At 40.4% G+C, this 26,345-nt stretch overlaps 1 long non-coding RNA gene across 1 annotated transcript; it reads right to left on the reverse strand.

Moving 5' to 3' along the window:
- Window positions 1–17,869: 17,869 nt before the first annotated feature.
- Window positions 17,870–26,128, reverse strand: LOC129635021 (uncharacterized). The gene is made up of 3 exons (XR_008706071.1): window positions 26,063–26,128; window positions 19,143–19,330; window positions 17,870–18,293 (listed from the first exon to the last, which is right to left on the reverse strand). It is a non-coding gene; the product is annotated as an uncharacterized LOC129635021 (long non-coding RNA).
- Window positions 26,129–26,345: the final 217 nt, after the last annotated feature.

Genomic DNA, 26,345 nt, shown 5'->3' on the forward strand with positions numbered 1-26,345 from the left:
TTTCCAATGAGTCAACTCTTCACATGAGGTGGCCAAAGTGCTGGAGTTTCAGCTTTAGCATCATTCCTTCCAAAGAAATCCCAGGGCTGATCTCCTTCAGAATGGACTGGTTGGATCTCCTTGCAGTCCAAGGGACTCTCAAGAGTCTTCTCCAACACCACACTTCAAAAGCATCAATTCTTCAGCGCTCAGCTTTCTTCACAGTCCAACTCTCACATCCATACATGACCACTGGAAAAACCACAGCCTTGACTAGACAGACCTTTGTTGGCAAAGTAATGTCTCTGCTTTTCAATATGCTATCTAGGTTGGTCATAACTTTCCTTCCAAGGAGTAAGCGTCTTTGAATTTCATGGCTGCAGTCACCCTCTGCCGTGATTTTGGAGCCCAAAAAAATAAAGTCTGACACTGTTTCCACTGTTTCAAGAGCCTCCAAAAAGTCTGTGATTCATGGCAAGTCTTTTATTCTCAGTCACATTTATCTCAAAACTGCTGCTTCCACTTAATGTTCATGTCCACTGCCCCATGTGGGGCCCACTGACTGGCTAAGAATCCTCCTAGCCTTTTTTTCTAGAGGAACACCCTCTTCCCATGGCACATGGCCTTTGTGAATGTAGTAAGTTTGGGCAGGGGCAGGTGAGTGTACATATTGGCCATTCTTGCTCTATAATACAAATCCATTTGGCTCCTTTATCATTTATGTATTTTTTCTATCCTTCCATTCTCTTCCCTTTCCCTCCTTCCCCATCTCTGAGTTTTCTGGCCCCTTCACATATTATTTTTGCCTTATCTTCTCCCCACTTATTGTCTTACTTCTTTCTTGGGCACAGCAACAAAAGTCAGAATCTTCCCATTTGAAATTCAGTCCTACTTCACACCTGCCTTCTTTTTCTAGATCCTGACTTAAGCCCTATCTTCTCATACCCAAGTAATGTGTCAGGGTGCTTAGTAGTAGCAGTCCCTTCTCTAAGAATAATTTTGTAACGGTTATTAAAATTATGTATGCCTGTGCTAGTGTGTGCTTCTGTGTTGCCTCCTAATATCCTATCCATTCTCCCTATTAATAAAGACTGTGATTTTTAGCTGGCTCATTACCACCTGGGAAAAAATTACAAAACAAACAAAAACCCTGCTTCCTTGAGCTTGAAAGTGTGAAAGTGTTTGTCAAGTAGTCATGTCCAACTCTCTGCAACCTCATGGACTATAGCTTGCCAGGCTCCTCTATCCATGGAATCCTCTAGGCAAGAATACTGGAGTGGGTAACCATTCCCTTCTCCAAGGGATCTTCCCAACCCAGAGACTGCACCCGGTTCTCCTGCATTGCAGGTAGATTCTTACCGTCTGAGCCACCAAGGAAGCAACTTATCTTGTAGTTTTTGGAAGCCAATGACTAAACTGGAATTTAGACAGCAGTATTGTGTGGCTTTGCAAGGAAGTCTCCAAACAAGGGAGGAAAAGTTTTTCTCTTCTCCTTCTTTTAATGCTATTTGGAATGTTAATCAGATGGTTAGAACTCCAGCAGTCTTCTTGTACCATGAGGACAAGAGCGTATCCTAGGGTAGAGTTGACAGAATAGTGTCTCATAACTTTGTCAAGGTGCCTAGACCCTCTAGCTTGCAATTTCTTATTTAGAAGCTCCTTTTACGCAGGTTTAACTCTTACATTAGAATACAATTCATCACTTTTACAGTTTGTTTCCTCATGCCTCTCTCAACTTTTACTCCAAAGCATCAATGGAACACATCCCTCCTAAACACCCTCTTTTATATTTATGAATGGGGGAGCTCTATCATAACAGACAGACGGGTTGAATGTGAGGCCTTTGCTTTCCGATCGTAGAACAGAGGTGCTCCAGTGGGGCACAGGAACATGGGTGCTGTTGAGATTCTTCTGCCCTGAGCCAAACTGCTGACCCAAGCCTAATAGATTCAGATGGTTTCCAGAAGACAGTAGCAGGCAGGGCATTCCAACACTAACGTCAACCTTATAAAGAAGACAAATGAATGTGGTACTGAGGAAGGCAATGAACCCCATTATTCCCATGATGGGCTCCTGGGGAAGCCGCAGACAGTTTTGCGGTTCAAATGACAGACGTCACCCAAAAGTTGAGGAGTTCACATTAACTGAAGTGCCCATTTAAGAATAATCAAAACATAAAACAGATGTCAATATCAAAATACCGAGTGTGTAGTCCCAAATTAAAGTCAAACATGAAAAATAAGTTGCACTAAAGCACGCATTCTTTTCTTGTTCAAATATTTTACTGCTTTTTCAAATGAGAAGAGGTTTGGAAAATCTAAGAAATTGTCAATATTGTGGTAGAGTTACCACCACCTGGAGCCACACAGGAGTTTCCTGTTGGCTCTTCCATCTCTGAGAAATTCTGACCATTTAATGCCTCATAAGAACTGTAGTTAATTGATTTTTTATTCCTCTTTGGATAATGAAAACTCAGAACAACTTTCTGGATTTGTTAAATCTAGACATGTCACTTTGTGAGTTTTTGGGCATTTATATGAACAAGCTTATTGTTCTTATTTTAAGTTTGATAAACACTGATAATATATTGATTATAATCATACCACTGCAATCTGAATAATGCAAATTCTACCTTTATTTTCTAGCACCCCCTTAAATGTCAATTATACCATGCCCTCAACCACAGATCATTTCAAAATTTTTCAGAAAATAACTTTTCCTGGTTAAAATAATCAGATATATCCATTTTAAAATTTCAAACAGTACAGAAAAATAAAGAAAGTAGAAATTGCCCTAAGTCATATTAAATACAGACAACTCCTATTCATACACAGTGACCGTTTTCCTTTGTCATGTTAACTGATTACTGTTGTTCAGTAGTTCAGTCATGTCTGACTCTTTGCAACCCTATGAACTGATAGTGGTGGTTTAACTTTTGTTCCAATGTCTATGAGGGCAGGAACTTTTTCTACTTTATTTACTGCTTCCAACCACATAGTCTAGATGGGTGTCTGGCATTGAGTAGGTATTCAAATATCTTATTTTGAATTTATAATTTCCCATTTACATGATTCTTTTTGCGTAACATATTGTAGACATCTTTTCAAGTCAGTTACGACATAATTTTTTTAAAGGCATGCATTTTACTGGACATAAAATATGTTTTGCTGTTTGTGCCATACACATGAATGTGTGTGTCTGATTATCTACTTAGAACATATCTCCGTGAGTGAATCTATTTGGTCAAAGGCTACACACACTCAAAAGTTTGACAAAGATTACCAAGATGCTCTTCCAGGAAGTATGTATGAATTTTCACACTCATCAAGTCCAGAAAAAGATCCGTTATCCCCCATCTTCCCCTAAGCTGAATGGAGACATATCTTTGCCAGTCTCATGGCTTTATAAATACTATCTCAGTGTTGCTTTGAAATCAGAATTAATGTAGTTATTTGTTAGCATGAATATCTTTTCATATGCTTGTTGGTTCACAATAGTCTAAATTTGTGGTTGATTTTTCTTTCTCATTACTAATTTTGAGTATTGAGCAGTCTTGCTTTTGGTCATGGATTAGACTAGCTACTGATTTATCTGTTTTACCATGTTTTCAAAGAACCAGTTCTTGGGTTTAGCAAGTCCCTCAGTTTTTTTCTTTCTGTTTTCTATTTTATCCATCTCTGTTACCTTTATGGGCTTCCCAGGTGGCACTAGCAGTAAAGAACCCACCTGCCAATGCAGGAGACCTGGGTTTGATCCCTGGGTTGGAAAGATTCCTTGGAGGAGAGCATGGAGAATCCCAAGGATAGAGGAGCCTGGCGGGCTGTAGTCCACAGGGTCGCAAAGAGTCAAACACAACTGAGAAACTTAGCATGTAAATACACGTTACCTTTATGACTTCCTCCCTTCAGCTTCCTTATTTTTGAGTGTTTTCACTAGATTTTTTTTGAGAAAATGATCATCTTACTATTGCTACACTTCTATTTTAGTAACAAATGTGTGTGAAGGTGAATCTGTACCTTGTTAGTTTTTGCCATATCCTAGAGATTTGGGGGTGAAATATTCTCATTTAGTTTTCCATATGTTTTGCATTTGCGGTTTTGATGTTCTCTTTAGCATTAGAAATGTCGAGATCCTTTTTTTTTAAATTTTCATTTGCTGGGCAGGGAGTTTGTTGGTAGCATTTGTTCTTTTATGTATTTTGTGTTTTGCTGCATATGTGATTAAAGCGTTCAGCCTGTACTATTTTTACTTTTTGGAATTATTTTTGAAGTAGTTTGGAACATTTTCATAAATGCCTCTTAAACTCACTAATATATATTCTTGGTTGTGAGACATAAAACAGATATTTACTTAACTGATTATGTAACTTAAAGCCACTTCTGCCTTGTTGACTTCATTTTCTATTTGACCTAACGAGGACTAGAAAGGTAAATAAAGTCACCATCCCCATTATGTTTCTCAGAAATTCTTCTTGTAGCTTCTTACATTGTATATTATGGTGCCTTGGAGGTGATTTCTTTGACTTTCATATTTTGATAGGTGGTCTGTCTTATTCCTCTTCCTGACCTCTCTGGAGTTAGAAAAGCGTGCAGTGGTTAGTTTTATGACAGGGTCCTCTTTCCATAGCGATGAGGAAACCGAGAGCCAGAAAGTTTAAATAACTGGCACTAATGCAAGGCCACACAGCAAAGAACGGACAGGCCAGGGGTGCCTGTCCTCAGAGCCCCTTAACCTATGGCTATCATTATGTTCTGGTCACTAATGCTATGAGAAATCCAAGCTGGCCCCTCTTACTTTCTTAAGTAACTTGCCTATTTTCTGTAGATACTTGCAGAATGCTCTCTTCATCACTGTAGTACAGTATTTTTACTGATTTTCTCTCAGCACTGTTTGATGCTTATTGATTTTTTTTCAGGCTCTGTGAGCCCTTGTAGTGTGTAGACTCAGGACTTCCTCATCTGAATATTTGCTTTCTTCTAATAGAAATCTTAATTTTCTTTATGATCACCAATTATCCATTGGTCAGATTAGAAGTACATATAACATTAAAGTATTATTCAACATAATATATGATATAGAATACACATATCTATATATATATTGTCTTTATCTCCACATCCACCACTCTTGCTTTTTACATTATTAATTCGTCATGATAGGCTACATTTCATGCATTTTTCAAATCTTGTTTCCTGTGGCAATGGTTCTGCTCCGTGCTTTGATCAATGCAGCTTTATGTTTCTAAAAGCACTGCTTTTCTCCTCAATTGCTTTCCTAAGTTCTGCTAAATCTCCATTCCTTGTATCATGTTTTCTTACCATTTTTTGTCCATGTGCTTTAGAATTTGAGAATTCGGTACAGTTGTCATGTTTGTTTTCAGTTGAAATTCTTTTAAAATGAAGCCTTCTTCTCTCACTCTTCCCCCTACCTGTCCACCCTTTCTCACCCCTTCCTTCTGGTGGTGGGGGAAGGAAAAAAGGACTGAGGACAGAATTTTCATGCTTGGAACATGCCAATTCTCTTGCCTTCTTTTTTCTCTTGTTCATTTTTTTAAGGTAGTCTGTCTTCCTGAAATAATGTCTACCTCAAATGTAGACGTTATCACATGTCTCTACAACGTGAGACTTGCAGTGAGACGCGGATAACCTCTCAGCTCCCCAAGAAAGGCAGCCGAGGCCGTCTGTCAGCTTGCTTCTGTTTAATTCATCTCCAGTATTGTTGGAACTTCAGTGGAACTTCCGAAAAGCATCTCAATGAAGCGGGAGAGGATTCCATCTCAACGGGTGGGTATCCTTCAGATTTCACGTCTTCCTGTCTGGTATGAGTGGACTCCTGTACAGATTTCTAGTTTTGGAGACACCCGGTAGCTAGCAAGCACTGGGTTTGGTGTGGCTACAGGCATGGTCCTCCTTTCAATCTACCTCATTTGTTGCCAGGCCTTGGTTGAGACACTTACTGCTAGGCTATCATTACTTACTTGCCTTCTGCAGTCTGCTAGACTAGAGATAACCATTATTAAATTTATTTACCCCACCTCCGGCTCTGTGGCATCAGAATATTGTTTATCTGGTGAAGAAAGATAGCTCTAGCAGGAACACGGAGCAACTTACTCTGGGGTCTCCCATGTCCGCAGAACCAATCCTTCTCTGGTCTGAGGCGTTTTTTGTAGTTTTGAGAATCTCTGGCTTGTTTCCAACCATTCTGTTCATTTCTTCCAGAAACTCTGTTTAGATTTCCAGATCTTCTATACGTTCGGTCCCAAGTTTCATACCTAAATGATATCTCTGTATATTTAAAGTATTACAAAGTTTAGTTCATCATTCATCATAAGGAGATTATTTTTCCTCATAGTGTCAATAATAATTTGTTTCTTTTTTTAGTTTGATGAATTTTGTTCAGTTTGGAAAGGGGAAGTTTGTGACTTCTCAGGCTTTCTGTGCTTTGGCACCCATCTCTTTCAGGATCTTCCTCCTCCTATTTGTGAAAGTGAAAGTGTTAGTCGCTCAGTCATGTCTGACTCTTTGCAACCCCATGAACTGTAGCCTGCCAGGCTCCTCTGTCCACGGAATTCTCTAGTAAGGATACTGGAGTGGATACCCATTCCCTTCTCTAGGCAACCTTCCTGACCAAGGGATCAAACCCAGCTCTTCTGCATTGCAGGCAGATTCTTTAACCATCTGAGCCACAAAGGAAGTCCCCCTCTTTAACATTAAAGTATTTCAGCTTTTTCATACATTTATCCTTGCCTGTCTTATATTAATAGTTTAGTCATGTGTATACATTTGACCAGTGCTGCTGAAACTGTAAACAGTTAAGGACAAGTTGTTTTTTAGTTTTTGACCTGTTGTAGATCCTTACATTTATATAACATAATTAGTACTGAAAACAAATGAAAAATGAGACATAAAATGCAATTTGACTTATATCAGATTCAACAGACATGACATTATTTGCTATACAAGTTTACTTTTTTCTTCTTATCCATTTGGAGGGTCACAAACAACCCCTGGGTCAGGCACAGTCCATGTAGCCCCCTCTGAGTAGCTTCAGAGTAAGCCTCTGGGGGGCAAGGGCAAGGTCTCGTTAACCTGTGTGTCCTCCTTAAAGCCCACCTAGCACTATGCCCCCAAAACAGCACCTACTGAGAAATAACTGTTGACTATATGAGTAAGATAATAATACTCTAAGTAGCAAGTGCCTCTTGAGGTCAAAACTCTTAAGTTGGTTCCTGACCATCACAACTTCCTCTCGCATTGGAAAGATGCAGGTGCTATTATTTGGATTTATAGCAAAGGTTCAGAGAAGAATGGGTCTAAACACAGGAGGACTTTTTATCCATGCTGTTTTATTTGACCCAAGGCATTTTCCCTCATATGCTGTTTCATGTCTCTATAGGGAGTACAAAGCACGGTGTGAAAGACGAGGCAGGATATTAACCGGACTGGGGCCTGGACCAGGTGTGAGCATTCTGTCTTCTGTCCGTCACTTTATTTATCATCCTTCTCTTGAGGATTGTGTGAGGACCCTCTGATTCCCAGTCACACCAACAGACTCTATGTTTGAGGAGCGTGTTATGATGAAATGCTTATTAGGATTAATACTGGCCCTGAACTAAGAAATGATGGTCGAGCTTATATCTTCTAATGTATTCCCCTCCAGGGCACTGATCTACCAATTTAGAGAATGGCTGAGGAGCTACCCTAGTTAGGATGGAAGCTGAGAGGCAAAGACCATCAGTGGGAAAACCACAGTGAATAAGATGCATAAAAGGTGTCTTACCTACTGGGGACATGGAGCCTGACACTAGTCCTGAGCATCAGCCAGTGTGCAGAGAGTAGAACTGTCCCTGGGGATGTGCAGAGATGGATAAACAGGGGCCCACTCTTGACCAGTGAGGAAGAAAAACACAAAGAAAGCTCTTGGTTGGGAAACGCAGCATGTGTAAAGGCCACAGAAGACGTGCCTAAAGTGCTAACATGATGCAGAAGAAGGAAAGAGTAATTCTTCGGGGCAAAGGGTCACTTCCCAGATTATTCAAATTTACTATCACCCTAAATTGTAGATGTGTCCTCTAAATATGTCATCGGTTGACCTCCTCTGACTATTTAACATCCGTCCTTTGCCTTCCCAGGTGGCCATCTCATTCTGCTTGTATTTCTCTTGTATTTTGCATGATTACATTTACAGTTTCCTTGCCTATGTCTAATGTTATCTTTGGATCAAAATTGCTGCTGGTGTGTTGCTCGTGCAGAAGAGTATCTGGCAAACCACAGGCCTCCCATCAGTGGTCTGTCCTTGTTTCTGGTTTTTTGGATGCCGCTATCTGGGGAGAGGCTGTCAATGATGATAACTGCAAAGCATCAAGGTGAGTTCCTGTTAATACAGAGATGAGGAAGCGAAGCCCTAAACAGGCAGGATAATTGGGTCTTGATTAAACTGTCCAGAAACAGTCCAGAAGTTGGCAGTTTAAAAGCATCATTACACTTTTTCTTTTCTTTGAGACAGAAAAGGGATTTTACCTCATGAGAAACTTCAGGAAAATCTCTCCAAATTCTATAATCTGGCATATTGTTTAATAAATATTTGTTGATTTAATTAACAAACCTGAAGAAGTTGTTTTCATGTATGTCAGTATTTCCCCCAGGGAGCCCTTGGGGTGGTTGGATTCCACGAGTTTGGATAGTTGAGAATGAGTTGCTGAACTAGCATCAGGCTTAGGGTACCCATTTCAAGTCTTTTGAAAGCACAGCTAGACTGGAGATCATCAAGGTAGCTTAAATTGTGTTTGAAGAAGGTTTCATTTTATAGCTAGACATGTGAGTTACCACCAGTGGCTGGGGGCGATTGTGCTCCCCACAGAACATCTGGAGACATTTTTGATTGTCACAGCTGGGAGGAAGAGGGATGCTACTGGCATCTAGGAGATAAAAGCCAGGGAGACAGCCAGACACCCAAGGACGCATGGGAGAGCCCCTGCAACAAAGCATTTGCTGAGAGTCTGAGAAAATCTTCCTTAGACAGATTTTCTAATTTAAAGGGCAGCTCCAGGGAAGTTATTCCAAGAGGCTTTCCATTGACAGTTATCAGTTCAAAAACCCTTTGGACTCAATGACCTATGGGGTTAGAGGCCCCGTGCACCTTCCAAATACATCTTTGTTACTCTACTTGCAGAGCTGTAGGACCCAGATTCTAAGCCCCTCCTCCATAAACAAAGCGGGTTCAGGTCAAGTTCTTCAAGTCCCCTGCCCTAATGCTGCTGCTGTTCAGATGTTGCTGAGCCTGGTGTGGTAATGAGAGCCCTGATCTGATTGGTCCCTGCTCCGGGGGTGTGTGGCGGTAAAGCAGACAGTGAGAGGGCAGCAGGTACATTGTAGGAGGAGCCTGTTCTCTTCACCGACAGTGCTTAGCTCTCCTCCCCCGCCCACTTTGCCGCCTTTTGACAAGGGGTTAGGACCCAGGGATTCTACAGCACAGCTGCTCCAGTAGCAGCTTGGAGGTTTCACTTTTGCCAACTTGCAGAGTTCCTGGCCTGGCAGACCAGCTGGACAGGAGCCCTGGGAGCTCGAAGAAGACTTGCATAAACAAATTTGGGGCTTTCCACAACCATCTCTGGGATGTGAGCTTCAATTTTGCTCTAACTGAACTGATTCACAACACGGCAAGCAAAAGACAGATTTTCACAATCACTGTAGCTATTCTGAGACACGACAAAGTATCACCAGGACGTATTTTAACCGGTGTGCTTGTGTCAGTTGCATATACCGGGATGATGTGAGGTCATCCCCAGAAGTATATACCCTTCAGTTTACACCCTTGGTGTGTGAGAAGTGTGGAACCTTTTAGCGGTTCTAGTTCAGCAGACACTGATGGGCCTTCTGCCACGTGGCAGGAACTCACAGATCCAGCCTGGTGGGCAGCACAAAGCATGGCAGAACCCACAGAGCAAAGGAGGGGCACTGTGCTCAGCCTGCGGCAGATGGAGGAGGCGGGAGAAGAGTTGCCTGCGAAGAGCCCAAATGGCTCTGCTTTTCCCTTTGTACCTTCGCCCTTCCCCTTTCTCCCTTCTTTTTGCTCTACCTTCTCATCTTCTTTCTTCTTGTTGGATTTAGGAGATGTTTGGAATTAGGAGATGTCCGCACCAGCAAGACCCAAGCCTCCTCTGTTCTAATTCTCGGTAACAGAAGTGGTGTGGACGTAAATCCTAGATCATCAAATATACAGAACCTGTAAAATAACAGACACAATTCAGTGAAATAATTATCAACTAAACAGGACAGCTTCCCCAAGTAAAGGAAAGACACATGCATTAATATTCTTGTCAACATTGCAATTCCAAGTGCCTATCATGGACCAGGCTCTAAAGGAGACATTTATAGACGTCACCTTTGACTGTCATGCCACTCTTTAAGACACAGCTGATTTTTTCCATTTAACGATGAGACACTGAAACTAAGAGATTAGGCACAAGAAAGAACTAGAGAGACACTGGCCCTGAAATGTCTGGAATGGAATATTTGATTGGTAATAGAATTAAGATAAACCATTTTAATACATTTATTTGCAGCTTTAAGGGTGATTGTCATAAAAAAGAGAAAATTTTGATAATAACTGATACCATTATAGCTGCATAAATCACATATCTTGCATGTGAAAGCTTCATATATATCTCATCCATCTCTTTGCTTAAAAAAAATGTTATTATAGCCCAGGAGAGGAAAGGAGACAAGAGATAAGAAAGAGTCATAAGACAGAAGATCCAAAGATTGCAGTAGCTGCAGCAGCCAGATGAATTTCTTCCTGTAGAATTTTCCAATATAACCAAGTGACCTAGGGTCTCACAGTCAGTATTTGTCTTTAAAGTTGGACTTGGATGAGTTGGAAACTTCTTACATGGTCTCCCTCAGCTATTCCTATTGTTATTAATGATCCTTAGTATTAGTTATTATTAAATATGTAATTCGGGGGATTATACTTAACTTTCTGAGCCTTATTTCTCTATTATGAAGAAATATAGATGAAAATTATAGTGACTTTATAGATTTGACATAAAGACTAGATAAGAATGGACATAAAAATGCTTAGCATGGTGGCTGGCATAAACTTTCCATGTATATAGATATTATTACTGAAGCTTGTCCATTAGTAACTTGCTCACACCAAGAGAAATATATTTTCTCTCTCCATGCAGGAAATTCTTTAATTTCTTTCAGAAAGGTAAAAGTCATACAATTCCAAGTTATACTCAGCTATAGATTTGAAATTTCCCCCTTCCAGCAAATTCAAATCAATTTTAACATTAAAAAAAATAATTATTCTGATAATTAATATCACTGCCTGCTTTTCTATGTCCCTCCTCCTTGAACTCACCTATCCTGCCTCCTACCACTTCCACAGGTTTACTGTGGTTTTCTGATTATTCAGATATAAAAGTATTTTATTCCTGTTTTGTTGGCATAGAATTCTTTTTTTTTTTTTTTTTTTTGCAAATAAAGTCTTTTTCAGAGAGCTAATATGTAAAATAGACCAACACAGATCTGCTCTATTTGGAATGGGGTGAGGGCCTGCTTGTATGCCCTCCTCCCATGTTGATATTTGTCCCTCTGCATTCCAGGGGAATCCTGAGATATTCCCAAAGGAACCTTAGGATTGCACTGAATGTATCTTTTCTTAAGAAAAACTCATCCATATGAATGACATCACAGTTTTCTCCCCTTCCCAGAAGGATTGTAGAAACAGTCGTGGCTTAGCTGAGGGTGGAGGGAGGAAGTGGAAAAGGATGAACTTCCATGTGGTCCCTGTAGTACCCACATGTAATGCATGAGATAACATTCCCTGGCCTGGATCAGGCTGTACGGGACTCCAAACATCTATGTGGAAGCAGAGCATGTAATTCGGTCACCCATATGTCTCCAAATATTTTGATACTTTGGTAATTTGACATCATCCCAACTGTCCAGCCACACAATCCCCCTTACCAAATACAGAGCACATTTTCCATCACCATGCCTTTGTACTCAACGTTTCCTCCTCCTGGAATAATGCCCATCCTTCCATTTCTGCCTGGCTCTCTGACTCACCCCTCCTCCAAAGCCTTCACCATGAGCTCCTCCCCAATTCCTAGGGCCAGAATTCATCTCTTTGGTGCATTTCTTCATTGTTGCCTCCCCCACATTCTTCTATCTCCCTCACATTCTCATCTTGCCTGGGGCACTGTCTTACACAGAACAGACAGGGGAAATGCTCACTGCATCAAACTGAATAGATGCTGTGTTGATCAGGTCTCAGGTCAGCCGCCTGTGTTTTCCACTTGGAATCACTTCATTAACACTCCCTTCAAAGTCCAACCAGGGAAGGATCATTTCCAAAGAAAAGCCAAACCTTTTCATTTCTAATTTCCTTCCCTTTGGGTGTCAAATGGAAACTGGGCAAGATATATCATCCAGTTCACTCCTTCAACAACCCTACTTTCCCTCTTGATCTTGAACTTCAGCTGGCGTCTGTAAAATTTCTCCTTTGAGTGAGACCATTTTCTTCTTGGTTCTCAGTAATAGTAATAAACTCTTGGCCATCTGTTTGTTCCCTGAAAATCAAACTAGCTGGTTTTGGTGACTCTTACCTATTCACAATCCTGCAGATTTTTAAACCCAATATTTCCTGTGAAAATACTTTGTTTTGGATATTTCAACGCCTCTTGCTTGAGTGACTGCAGAACTGATGCAGAACTGTTGTTTTAATCAGGGGCAGTGCTCATAGAAACTATTTTAGTGGGATAAATTATATCCACAAACAGTTATTGGTAAGCACTGCAATATACTGCATACAATGCTGAGTATTAAGACAAATACAAAAACAAATACTATGTTCTAATTAGGGAGACAGAAACCTTGTCCTCAAATAGCTAATCAAGTTCAAGGCAAAACAATGCTGGCACATGACTAAGTAGAAACATTCTTTTGTTGTTTATAACCAGCTCTGTGTTAGGAATTTGTGGCATCTTACAAAGAAACATATAATATGTAAAAAAAAAGAAAACACGAGGATGAAAGATCAGGAAAATGGAAAACAAAGCTAACTAGTGCCACAGTGGAGGCCAGTTCACAAAATATACCCCCTGGAAACTGCAGAAAAGCAACAGCCATCTCTGTTGTGTGCACGAGGATATTTCCAACGAATGGCACAGTGCCTGGCCCATGGGAGATATTGTGTAAACAAAGGATACCATGGACACGTCTTCCATTTTTAAGGTGGTTTTTTTTTTTTTTTGGTAGTACCTCTATTAACTACACTAAAACCACATTTGAAAAATCCAAAATTTGGATTTACTGGCTCAGTGGTAAAGAACCTGCCTGCCAAAGCAGGAGACACAAGAGATGTGAGTTCAATCCCTGAGTTGGGAAGATCCCCTGGAGTAGGAAATGGCAACCCACTCCAGTATTCTTGCCTGGGAAATCCCAGGGTTAGAGGAGCCTGGTGGGCTACAGTCCATGGATTTGCAAAGAGTTGGACTTGACTTAGTGACTAAACAACAACACATCAAAAAGTCTGAAGCTGCCATATTGACAGCTACACAGCGACGGCTAGGCGGGTTCAGAAAGCCAGCATAAAGAAAGTCAGCACGCGGTGTGCTGGCTTACCACTCCATCAGAGTTCTTTGGCAACATGAATCTAGATTCCTGTCATACCAAATTTGGACTTTGGGTAGTGGAAATAAAGACCAGAGTATCAGGAGAAAAGGGGATGTGATATAAAAGTCAAGGATTAAGAGGATGCTGGGTACAGTTTTTGATGGAGAATATGGAAGGAAAGAGAAAAGGGCGAGGGAGGGAGTTTTCAAGCAACCAGGGGTAAAAAAGAACCGAATAAGCAGGATAATGTTAAAAGTAAAAGCACAGAGTATAAATTAAATCTTAAAAATGTTCTTTAAGAGAGACAAAGTCAGATACACGTTTTAAAAACTGTTGTTAATTTTGGCTCTTGTATCATGTTTGTTCAAACAAGAAATCACGTTAGGATTAGATCACATGTGACCAAGGAACTAGTCAGGTGACAAAAAGTGATGCATTTTTACTTCAAAACACATACTCTTGGTTACACCAGCCACAATTACATACACAGTGATTTAGGAAACCATGTACCAGGAAGGAGTAGAACAAAGAAAAACTCTTCACACATTTATTTTTATTTTTTAAGTGACTTTAAAGATTTCCCCGTTGGTTCAGTGATTAAGAATCCGCCTTTCAATGCAGGAGATGTGGGTTCCATCTCTGGTGGGGGAACTAAGACTCCACATGCCACAGGGCAGCCAAGCCTACATGCCACAACTACGGACCGCGTGCTCCAAGACTACAGAGCCTGAGCACAGAGCCCCATGCTCTAGAGCGTGAAGCAGAGACCACGCACCCAGCGGAGACCCAGTACAGCTGGAAAACTCTAACTTTAAAGCCTAAAAAGTAATACGTTTCATTAGTAATTAAAAAAGCGATGGGAGAGAATTTTCATCAAGCAAAGCAGCTAATATTTTAGAAAGTATCTATCTACACATAGGAATTGAATTCTAGGTTGCTCCCCAAATTTAAAAATCTATAAATTACTTGGTGGGACTATAAATTGAGTCAGAGTTTTTGGAAAATAACATAGCAACATATATCAAGAGCCTTAAAATTTTTTACCCTTTGGTGGAATAATTACCTTAAAGGAACAATCAGAAATGGAGTCAGGATATGGCAGATTATATACTCATTAAAATCAGGTTTTAATAAATATGTAAAAAAGTATATATCCATATCTATAAAATGACTTCAATTGTGTAAAAATATGTATACTATACACTCACACAGACAAAAGCCTGGAAGGAAATACTCCAAATGTCAAGCCTTATACAACTGTTAGAGGTAGGAATGAGTTGTGTTTGTTTTTTTTTTTATGCTACTTTTAAGAATAAAACTTCTATGGGTGGGCATGGGTTTAATAATGTGACAAAAATAAACACTTAAGGGAAAAAAACTAGTTCATAACCTAAGCCAGTCTCCTTCACTTTGCCTAGCAAAGGATTCAGCTAAATTTTCTACCAAAGAAACTTGACATGCAGACCTATCAAATAGATTTGTCACTGTCTCTTCAAAGGAGGAAATTCTGTTTCAAATTCATCCTTAGCCCAGAGCAGCTAATTTGATTTTATCAGTCATCAGCAAAGCCCTTACATTAAATAATTTATGCATTTTTTAGCTCCATCCCTACAGGGCAAGATTCAGTACTTAATGGAAACCATCACACCATTAGACTGTTAGAGCTCATCTAACATGTTGGCTTTGAGAAGCCTCAAGCCTGAAGTATTGAGTGGTCACTTAGAGCATGTTTATTTGATCTGACAGCACTCGAGAGGAATGCAGAGGTGGAAATGAGACAAAGAAATCACGAAGTGCACGTACCAGCCATGGGATAGAAGGTCTGGGAAAAGATGCAATGACATGAGTGGCAGAAGCAGGTGTAAAGACGCTTCTCCAGCGAATGTCCATGGAGGGGATGTTTTCATAAAAAAATTAACTAATTGCCAGCACCGAAGTACTCTCCTGGCTGCAAGACATTCCCTGATCAGCCTTCTTCTCCCGGGCATCTGCTGTCTGGAAAAGCCTTCCACTATCTGTTTCTCATTAACAAACTCATCTCCAGCCTTATCTAAAATCATACCTGGGCTCGCTCTTCTGCGCCTCTTCATTTTGCCTTCTTTCTGTTCCTGGCATTAGAACTGAATTTAATTTGTTCATCGTTAAAGGGCTTTTCATCACTAGATTTCTCGGGAAGTTCCGACACTTGGTATTTATTCCCCTGACAAGTCGGTTTTGAGGATGAATCGGATGTAGCTTGTCAGGCGCTTTGAAAACAAATCTCCTTACAGCTAGGGAGTTGCCATGAATGGTGTTCCCAGCTTTGTTTCAGGATTCAGTATAATTCTGAGACAGGTAGCGAAACAAGGAGCCATTTTATTTCTAGAAATATCATCTTGGTTTCAAATCTGTTGGCGACGGTAATAACAGTAAACACACCACAGGGATACCTTAGAAGTACAAGGGCTCCAGGGATTCAGGCGATGGTTTGTATTAAGAGAGATTTGTAAGAAGCTGGGATAAAATACAGATGCTGGAATAAAACCTTTCTACCGAAATGGCAGAGATTCCTTAAAAAGTCATTTCTCCGGTTTATCTAAACTCTGTTCATCTACACTTACCAGGAAGTAAAAAATCAATGAAGGAGAGGATACAGGCTTCTAGATGGAAGATGAAGTTCTGGGAATCTAACATAGAGCATGGTGATTACAGTTAGCAATAACTTATTATATTCTTGAAAGCTGTTAACTGAGTAGAACTGGAATGTCTCTAACACAAAAAAAGGAAATGGTAATTATGTGACATGATGGAAGTATCTGCTTACAGTGGTAATCATTTGGCAATGTATTAATTATATCAAATCAACACACTGTACATCTTAAACACATACAAAGTTGTACGTCAATTATATCTTAGTATAGCTGGAAAAAAATTTAAGTGAAGAAGGTGAAATCCAGTGCTCTACAGCTTTTATCTAGATAGAACAGGCAGAGACGGCAGGCTACAATCTCACGAGCAACTTACCACTTCTTGAACAGCCTGTACCAGAAGTCACACTGTATGTAGAATATGAACAAAAGCCACACCCAACAGGTAGAGATGAAAAAAAAAAAAGCACAGAATCTTTTCTGTTCTAGAAATCCTCAACTTTCAGACATCTTCCGGTGTTTATGAAATTGACAGTCCACCCGGCCTTCCCTATGGCTTTGCCTACTGCTGGCAGAACACCCACTGCCCTCTAGTTCTGAGACCCAGCTGTGGACGCTCAGCAGAGCATTCACCTCCACCCCGTGCAGCTTCACGCAGGGGGACCAGCCCAGGGGCATGTGTTGTTAGCTTATATTATGTCTTATTCATTCATTCATTCGCTTGGTTGTTTAGGGTGGAGTGAGGGAATCACCTTATTCATGATCTTTAAGAACAATTTTACCCAAGCCATGGATTTGGGCCAGATAAGTAGTTGATGGGCTCTCTAGTGAGCTAACCTTAGTGACGGTGCTCCTCAAACATACTCCGTCACCATGGCCATTACTACAGGTGGGTGGCATCCTCTGCTCGTCTCAGTGCAGAAGCTTTCTCCAGCTTTGGTGTGCAGCTCAGTCAACGGAGGCCTGTTAGCAATGTCTGAAGTCAGGTGCAATGATCTGGACTGTGACAGGATTCCCAGGTGATTCTGACGATCTCATTAATTCATTCCGGCACTGGCAGAGTGGTTTTAAAGTCAAAGAACAGGGGATCTACCTTCCATGGTTCTTATTGTTTCATTCTGAGTGCATCTCTCACACTCTAACTTTGGTGCCTCAGTCCTCCGGGGCACTTTCAGCAATCACTGTGCTCCTCAACCCTTGGGAAAGAGCTGTCTTTTCCCTCATCTGCAAGTGGCATTTGTCAGGACAGGTTGTGCCCTATGTCTCCTTTCTAGTACCACCATGGCCCATCAGATTTCTTATATTAAAGGCAAGAAAATTAGGATCAGAGAGTCCTGAAATCAAAATCCAGCTTACAAATTATTTTCCAGCCATGTGATTTGGGCAAGTTCCATGAGCTTTTCCTGCTTCCCTGTCTGTAAAATGGATGTTAACATCATGGAGTTGCAGTGACCTATAAAAAGAGTGTGTGTGTGTGTGTGTGTGTGTGTTCAGCTGTGTCCGACTTTTTGCGACCCCATGGACTGTAGCCCGCTAGGCTCCTCTGTCCATGGAATTCTTTAGGCAAGAATACTGGAGTGGGTTGCCATTCCCTTCTCCAGGGGATCTTCCTGATCCTGGGCCTGAACTCCCATCTCCTGTGTCTTCTGCATTGTAGGCAGATTCTTTACTGCTGGCCATTGGGGAAGCCCATAAAAGAGTTAGTGCATGCTTATATTTGCTGAATGAATACAAGTTTGGCACAAGGAAGACTCCATATGCTAACTAATCATTTTCAATATTCTTGTTGTTTAATTCAATAGGTGTGCATTGTACTTTCACTATGCTTATTATTGCTTTTGAATTGCCCTTTAGGGGAATTTTTCATTTTCTTCCCAGACAGAAGTGTTTTTAGCTTACATTAACATTTCCTCTTGCCTTAATGTCTCCCTTTTGGATCATTGTAAGTTGTTTCCATCTTCTCTCATAGCTTTTCCTTTAAACTATTTTGCTAATATTTTTGTCTTTTTTTTTTTTTTTTTTCTTCTTCCAATTCGACATATCCCAATTCTTGCCACAGGTGCTGGAAAGAGAACAGTAACCTTTAGTAAGCAAGTGACTATGACATGTATAAGGTACATTCTTTCCTTTCAATTAAAGGGCACTCAGCTAGGGCCTCCTTCTAATAGGGAGGTAAATCAGCCACGTTTCTGAGAAACAATTAGTTACACTTACATTTTCATTCAATTTTCACTCCTCCAGGTTCATATATGTTGTCTGCCACTTTCTTTTTTGTTATCTTGTGCTTATGTAATTCCCCCCACCCCCTTTCACTGTTACCTTCTCTATTGATTTAAATTAAACTTGGTTGGTATTTCTTTGAAAAGAAAACACAAGCTTGCTGGGTTGGGAGGTTTTTCCAAGGCCTCTCTGCTCTAGTAAAATCCTATATATGTAGGTTCTGCAAACCAACATTATTTTTGCTGTACAAACACCACGCGCGTGTTCTAAGACATGAGCCCTCTGTGTAAGATCTTTTCGCACATGCAAAAACAGCTGACATGTCAGCACTTCCACAGAGTGAAAACAAAAGGATCCTGGTTCAGAAAGGTCAGGGCTGTTCTCTGCAGCCGGTGCCCGGTGTACCTTGACCTTCATCCCCAGCAAGAGCAGTGTGATGCTGGGTGTTCCAATTTTATACATTCTTATTCATAGTCCGCTCCCAAGAGTTTCCTCAAATTCTGAATTCCTCCAATGGGACAAGTGTTAGTTTTCTATTGTTATGTAATTATACCACCGCAAACTTACTGGCTCAAAACAACAAATGTATCGTGAAGTTTCTGTTTGCCAAGACTTCAGGCATGGCTTTAGATGGATCTTCTGATTAGAGTCTCAAAAGACTTCAGAGTTTTGGCTGGGGCTGTGATCTCACCTGGGAATTGTCTGGGTAAGGATTCACTTCTAAGCTCACTTAAGTTGTTGGCAGAATTCAATTCCTTCCTCTGATAAGACTGCACGCTTCTTGCTGGCTGTCAGTCAAGAATGTCATCAGTTTCAGGAGACTGCCCACAGTTCCCTGCCATGTGCAGTTCCCCAGCAAGGTCTCCTAACTCTTCAAAGCTAGTGAGGCAGAGAGAGAGAGAAAGAGAGGCAGAGAGAATAAATGAGCTGTATGCTAACAGAAGCATATACAACTCAAATGCCGTATGATTTCATCAAAGTGTGTTTCAGCAGAAAGGAAATACGAATAGAAGATCATACTTTCAGTACTAACAGTGTGGACATATCTGGGTGATAAAGTATGAATAATCTTGTTTAAATTTTTACATATTTTTACATTCTAAATGTTTCCAGGAAACATGCAAAAGTTTTGATTTTAACATTCAAACTAATAGATGCACATATTTTAAAAGTAAAACAGCACCCCAAGGTTTTAAGATAAAGACAGTAGGCTTTTGCAGCTCCCCATCTCATCCCCAAATCCCACTTGCCACAGAAATAATTTCTTCTGGTGTTCTAAATAAGATAAATATAAAGCTATTTTTTTTCCATGCTGCATATTATCCATTGACTTTTTAGAGAGATGAAGATTTAGTTCTCCTTTTCCAGTCACCCCATTTACATGCATATATTTCTCTTCTCCCCAAATCTCTAATACAGTATAAATACTTATGCACAAATACATTTATTATATTATTAATGTTATTAAATGCTCCTCATTGATAGCACATGCGGTACTATGATTATGTGTTTTATTTTCTATAGAATTCTGTTTTTCTTGGAATTGAAAATCACCTCACTTTTATCTGTTGTTTCTTATCTACCTAGCAATAATTAATCCTCAAACTCTCTAAAAGAACACTTTACCTTCTCTCAACGTGGCCATGCATATCAGCTAAATTGATACCTAATCCTCCAATGCTGCTTTCAGAAGACCAATGCCATTCTGACACCTGAATCTTTACATAAGACCCATTATTCTGTCCAGAAGCTTGTAGGATGTTTTCTTTATTGTGATGTTTGAAACTTCATGATAATATACCTTGTTATGAGTTATTTTGTACTCATTTGGTTGAACACTAGATGTCCCTTTCAATCCGAAAACTCATTATACAGATCTAAGAATTTTTTCATATTGTTTTGAAAATTTCCCCTCTTACTTCTCTCATCAACAGGCCATAAGAGTTTTTGTTTATTTAGTTGGTTTGATTTAGCTTTGTTTTTACTCTTATAGAAATGCTACAATGAACAACCTTGGCCATACTTTCTTGTACTCATTTGTAAATTTTTTTGTACAGAGAGCTAGAGTCAAAGCAAAGGATGCATGCCATTCAATAAATAGCATAAGGTGGGGAAAGAAGGAAGAAGGGGGGAGGAAGGGAAACCCACTTTTACAAAGTCAAGCTCAAGTAAAGATGCAAAGTAAAATTTCTACATTATAGAACATATATTTTCAAAGTTCATGCAGGAAATGTACACTTCCAATATGGATAATTAGATAATTGTTTTCATAAATGAATAATATTTTCAGTGCTTAATTACAACATGTCCACATGACAATATCACATTTTGCTTTTAATAATGCTCACAACTTCAATTTTTATACCCTCCCCAGCCAGTCTGAGTCTCTCTTGTATGGAAGAAAAAACACATAGAACCAGTTCATAATCTCAGCTTTACAACTCTGTAGTTGCAGGACTTCTCAGCAAGACGCTCTCTGGCCTCAGTTTACTCATGTGTAAAATAAGGAATAATATCTACTTCCTAGTAATATGGAAGGATTAAGTGAAATGCAAAAGCACAGTGCCAAGCACATGAAAGATATTAAAAACAATATTAACCCCTCCCCTTAATTATCAGTTCTATGCATTTAGAGACAATGGAATTAGCATGTGTGTTTAGAGATACAACTTAAATCCACAGCATAACTATACTGGAATTTATAATGATTCTGACTATACTCAAGTCTACATTTCAAAATCCAGATATTCCTCGAAGGTTATCTGGGGCCTGCCCCAAACCCTATCCTAAGAAGTAGAGCCTGGCCAAGTCTTTTAATGTGGACATCCCACTTTGTATATCCTAGCACCCTCCTACTCCTGGGAGAGGTTTGACATTGCTCCTTTTCTACATTGATAGACCTCTATATATTTTAGATCCAAAACAGGGGCTTGGATAGATAGGAAGAATGACTTACATTCCATAATTTCTTTTCCTGTCTCATTATCCAATCCATTTTTTATGAAGCTTCATGGCGTAAAGTCACAGTGAACTAAATGATTCTTGCGTCTTTGATTATATCACAACTCGGGTAACAATCATTTCTTGAGTACATTACTTGAGCTTGACTTTGTAAAAGTGGGTTTCCCTTCCTCCCCCCTTCTTCCTTCTTTCCCCACCTTATGCTATTTATTGAATGGCATGCATCCTTTGCTTTGACTCTAGCTCTCTGTCCCATGCCAGTGACAGGGGACAAAGCCAAGAGAGTATGGTGGCATTTTGCCTGTTTACTACTCATGTCTCTGTATCCTTCCCTTGACCTTGCCACCCCAGAATGTCCGTATGGAGTCTGGCAAAGAAGCCAGCTGCCCAGTCCTGCGTTACAACCTTCATTACTGACTTATCCTCATGCTCAGGAAGTCTGACATAAACAGGCCAAATCAGAGCAATCCCTGCAGGAGCTTTGGGCAAGATCACAGGTTACATAGTGAGAAGGGGTGCACAGTGACATTCTAGAACTGATTTGATCATATCCCAATGTTCCAGAATGTCTTTTTGTTCACTTGTGTTTTTTGGTTTGACAAGAACAGTGGGATAATCTTACTATTTCTACTGGGTATTTCAGAAAGCAGTCAAAAAACATTTGGCAAGTGAAGATCAGTCTCAGCTCAATGAACTGAAAGACCTGATCTTCATGATTCATCCCTTGAGAGAAATTCACTGAACACCTCTTATGTGTCAGGTATTGCCCATGGGCTTGGGAGACTCTTGTCCACGATACATTCCCCTCCCTGTCTTTCTCAAATCCCACAGACATGCCTATTTCTACTCCAGGGATAAGGCTTGAAGTTTTAGTTTATAAACTAATAAAAGTTATCATTCATTGAGCATTTAGAATATTCTAGACACTATACCGAGTACTTTGTCCACTTAACATACATTATTTCTTTGAATCTTCATTTAAGCCCCTTGAGATGGGTACTTTATCTTCATTTTGAAAGATGCAGAAAATGGGGTATCGAGAGGTTGAATAACTTGCCCACAGACACACAGGGAGCAAGTGAAGATGGTAGGAAACCTGCGTTCAGCTTATCCCTGTGACTACCACCTCATTCTTCTGCATCAGGGATTGCATCTCTTCAATACTGAAATAATAAGGATCCTCTTAATCTTAGGAATTCTCATCTCTTTCTAAGTTCTTCCTGAGAGACACATATCTTTCAGAATCCTGATTTTTCTAGATTTCTTCTTAGATCCTTTTCCCATCCTTGAGTTCTTTCTCCTCCAAACCATCTCTTCGCTAAAGCACGATGCATTTTAGTAACTCATGGGTAATCTTTTCCTTAACAAATACCAGGATGGTTCTTAATATAGGATTTCCAGGAATTGAAGAACATTCTTTTGCTAGTCAACTTCTTGACCACAACTGGTTGTGCAGGTATGTATTTTTAAACAATGAAATGGCAGTTCAAAAAGAGCTTAAATCAAATCCCATACAAGCAAGCGTAGTTTTAACCCTAAAATCATTCTTTTGGGGTCTGTCCTCTCTGCTTTGTGCAAAGGCTTTTGGAACCTCAAGCTTGGGGTCAGTCAGTCAGTTCAGCAGCTCAGTCATGCCCGACTCTTTGCGGCCCCATGGACTGCAGCACGCCAGGCTTTCCTGTCCATCACCAACTCCCGGAGCTTGCTCAAACTCACCCTCATACAAAAGGACAATACCTGAATATCACTCTGCTTCTTCTTCATCCTCTACCTTGCTTTCCAGGTAAAGAGAGTGAGAAAAGAAGAGGAAATTATCATTGATCCACTGATTTGTTTCAATGCATGTAGGCAGAAAGGTCGGACTCCTTCCAAGTATGGGACAGACTTAAATCTGAAGCCTAATCTTAAATCTGATAAAATGGCACTTATACACTCATCTGTTTGTGAGGAAAACAGTCCATCGAGATGCCCCAAGGAGGTGCACAAATTCTCTGAGGCCAAAAGTATGAGAGAGTTTTGTTTTTTTTTTTTTCCCTGTCGAGCCTAGCCTACCCTGCCTTCCCATCAAAAAAACAAAAGAAAACCTCACAACAGTTCACTTGCTATTCCTGGCTCCATTTATTTATAGGACAGCTTGTAGCAAAGACAAGTTTTGCCTGGTTAATCATATAAAGGCTACTATATTATTTTCTTTATGAACCTAGTTTTAAAGCACTTGTCCATCTCCGTGGAGCCTCTCACTTTGCCTAATAGCTTTTGATAGTTCCAGGTCACAAGGCATTTTATTTCCAATTTTTTGCATTATCTTTCCATCATGGTATAGGAGGGACATCTATAGTCTTTGGAAATTAGCAGCCTAATGGAATTCCAAAGTGTGTGTGTGTGTGTGTGTGTGTGTGTGTGTGTCTTTGTGTGAGTATATGTGTGAGTGAGTGAAAATGATTTTCTCCATCCAATAGCATAACATCTTAGTTTAATGTTACCCATGGAGGGAAACAGGAAAGAAATTAATGGATGAATTTATTATCACAGTTATTATCGAGCAACCACAAACCCAGGTCTAGTTTCATGACCAGTACTGAATCTATACTTGGCAGGGCTTCATCACTAATGGGAAATCTGACAAGCAGGCAGAGAGACCAATAGGATTCTAAAATGTTTTTTGAAATACCTTCTCAATATTCAAAAACCAGTTTATCTAAAACATAGCAAATCTTATCTTCTGTGCAAACTTGTACTCATGACTTATTGCCCATACACGTGGTGAATTAGCAAAGCATGCTCTACATTTGCTGACCTTTAATAAAGATAAATTCTCCAGGGGGTATAGATTGAGCCCTCCTTTGAAAATCCACTCCTGAGTTTCTCCTGACCTGGGTGCCTCTCACATTTACAGGCAGTTGTTTGTGAGGGCCCCTAATCATGAAAATAAATCAAAGGAGGAAGTCTTATATCTTTATAGAGAGACCACTGAATTAACATAATGCTATACTTACTAGAAAAGGAAAACATATTTTTCCTAATTTTATATGTGTATGTGTGTGTATATATACACATGTATATATATATATATATTTCTTCCCCCTGACCCCATTGAAGTCTGGCTGAAAGATCTCCTTACACATTGAGTGAATCAAGTGGGGAATCAGTCCAGCTGGAATGCTTGCTCGAGTTTTGATAATGAAACCACTGCTGTGGCTGCGTTTTGTGAGTTTCATGTTGGGTTTTCAAACTCACAATAGGTCACCTAAAGAAATATAGAACAGTCTTATGGACTCTGTGGGAGAGGGAGAGGGTGGGAAGATTTGGGAGAATGGCATTGAAACATGTATAATATCATGTATGAAACGAGTTCCCAGTCCAGGTTTGATGCACCATACTGGATGCTTGGGGCTAGTGCACTGGGACGACCCAGAGGGATGGTATGGGGAGGGGAGGAGGGAGGAGGGTTCAGGGTGGGGAACACATGTATACCTGTGGCGGATTCATTTTGACATTTGGCAAAACTAATACAATTATGTAAAGTTTAAAAATAAAATAAAATTAAAAAAAAAAAAAAGAAATAACTTCAGGGCTAGTAAAGTTCAAGAACCAAAGGGCCCACAAAAGGACTCAGAGCTTGAAATCTGCAGGATACACTCGCACTAGTTGTTATGTTTGAGTTTTATGTCACCTCTCTGATGTAGATGCCGCAGGAATTGTCCTTCATGTTTTACAAGGGAGGAAACTGGCTGCTAGGGGTCGACTGGCTTGCTCCAGGCCAACTATGCCAGTGGCGACGGAATGGCAGTTAGAACCTTGGTCTCACATCACAGATGTTTCGAACACACAGAAAAGGTCTTCGCAATTCAGCAAGAGGGACAATCACCTGTCTAATGCATCTTAGTGTCCCCAGCTTGCAGTTTGGAATAAGTTCCCAGAAAACCAGTTGCTCAATAAATGAAAGCAGCAGCAATTTGCAAAAAGGAGAATAAAGTAGTTATGGCCATGGTGTGCCACGTTCTTAAGTCTCTCCCCCACCTACTGCAATGTAACTCATCGTCACTCACATGGCCAGTATCAGGAAAGCATGACTGCCCTGGTGTGTTATGGGCTCTGTCATAAGTCATAGGCCTGCAGTTTCTAAACTTCCTTCCCAAGTCCAATTCTCAGGCTTCAGGCACTCACTCATGTGTACCGCAAGTGAACCATCAGCGACACTGACGGGGGCCAAGCTGGGAGCTGTAATACTCATCAGCAGTTACTTCCAACAGTATTAGCATTCAGCCAAACAGAAGTGCTAAAACACGTTTGCACCTAAGTGACTGTAAGTCCATCAGTTAAATGTCAACAGGAAGTATCCGACAGGGATTAACATATTACAAACTCTAAGCAAAAAAATCACTCCGATTTCAAGAGACCTCGAGGTGGGAGACACAATAGCTATTCTCTGTTTTTACATACAGCTCAAGAATATGTAATACATGGTGCCATTTCTTGAAAGGGCCTCAGGTCAAACACTCTGGAAACTGAACTCGGGGCAGCAGGCACTGTCAGTCAGTTCAGTTCAGTTCAGTCGCTCAGTCGTGCCCGACTCTTTGCGACCCCATGAATCACAGCACGCCAGGCTTCCCTGTCCATCACCAACTCCCGGAGTTCACCCAGACTCACATCCATCAAGTCAGTGATGCCATCCAGCCATCTCATCTTCTGTCGTTCCCTTCTCCTCCTGCCCCCAATCCCTCCCAGCATCAGTCTTTTCCAATGAGTCAACTCTTCACATGAGGTGGCCAAAGTACTGGAGTTTCAGCTTTAGCATCATTCCTTCCAAAGAACAGCACTGTAATTGGCCAGAATTTTCTTTATTAATGTATTTCATGTGACAGGATGGAAGTTTGAAGCTCTTTACCTGATGCTGGTTCATTTACATCATTAGTATATCGCTAACCCCATT

Source organism: Bubalus kerabau, chromosome 20 (genome assembly GCF_029407905.1).
Source record: "Bubalus kerabau isolate K-KA32 ecotype Philippines breed swamp buffalo chromosome 20, PCC_UOA_SB_1v2, whole genome shotgun sequence".
Taxonomy (NCBI): domain Eukaryota; kingdom Metazoa; phylum Chordata; class Mammalia; order Artiodactyla; family Bovidae; genus Bubalus; species Bubalus kerabau.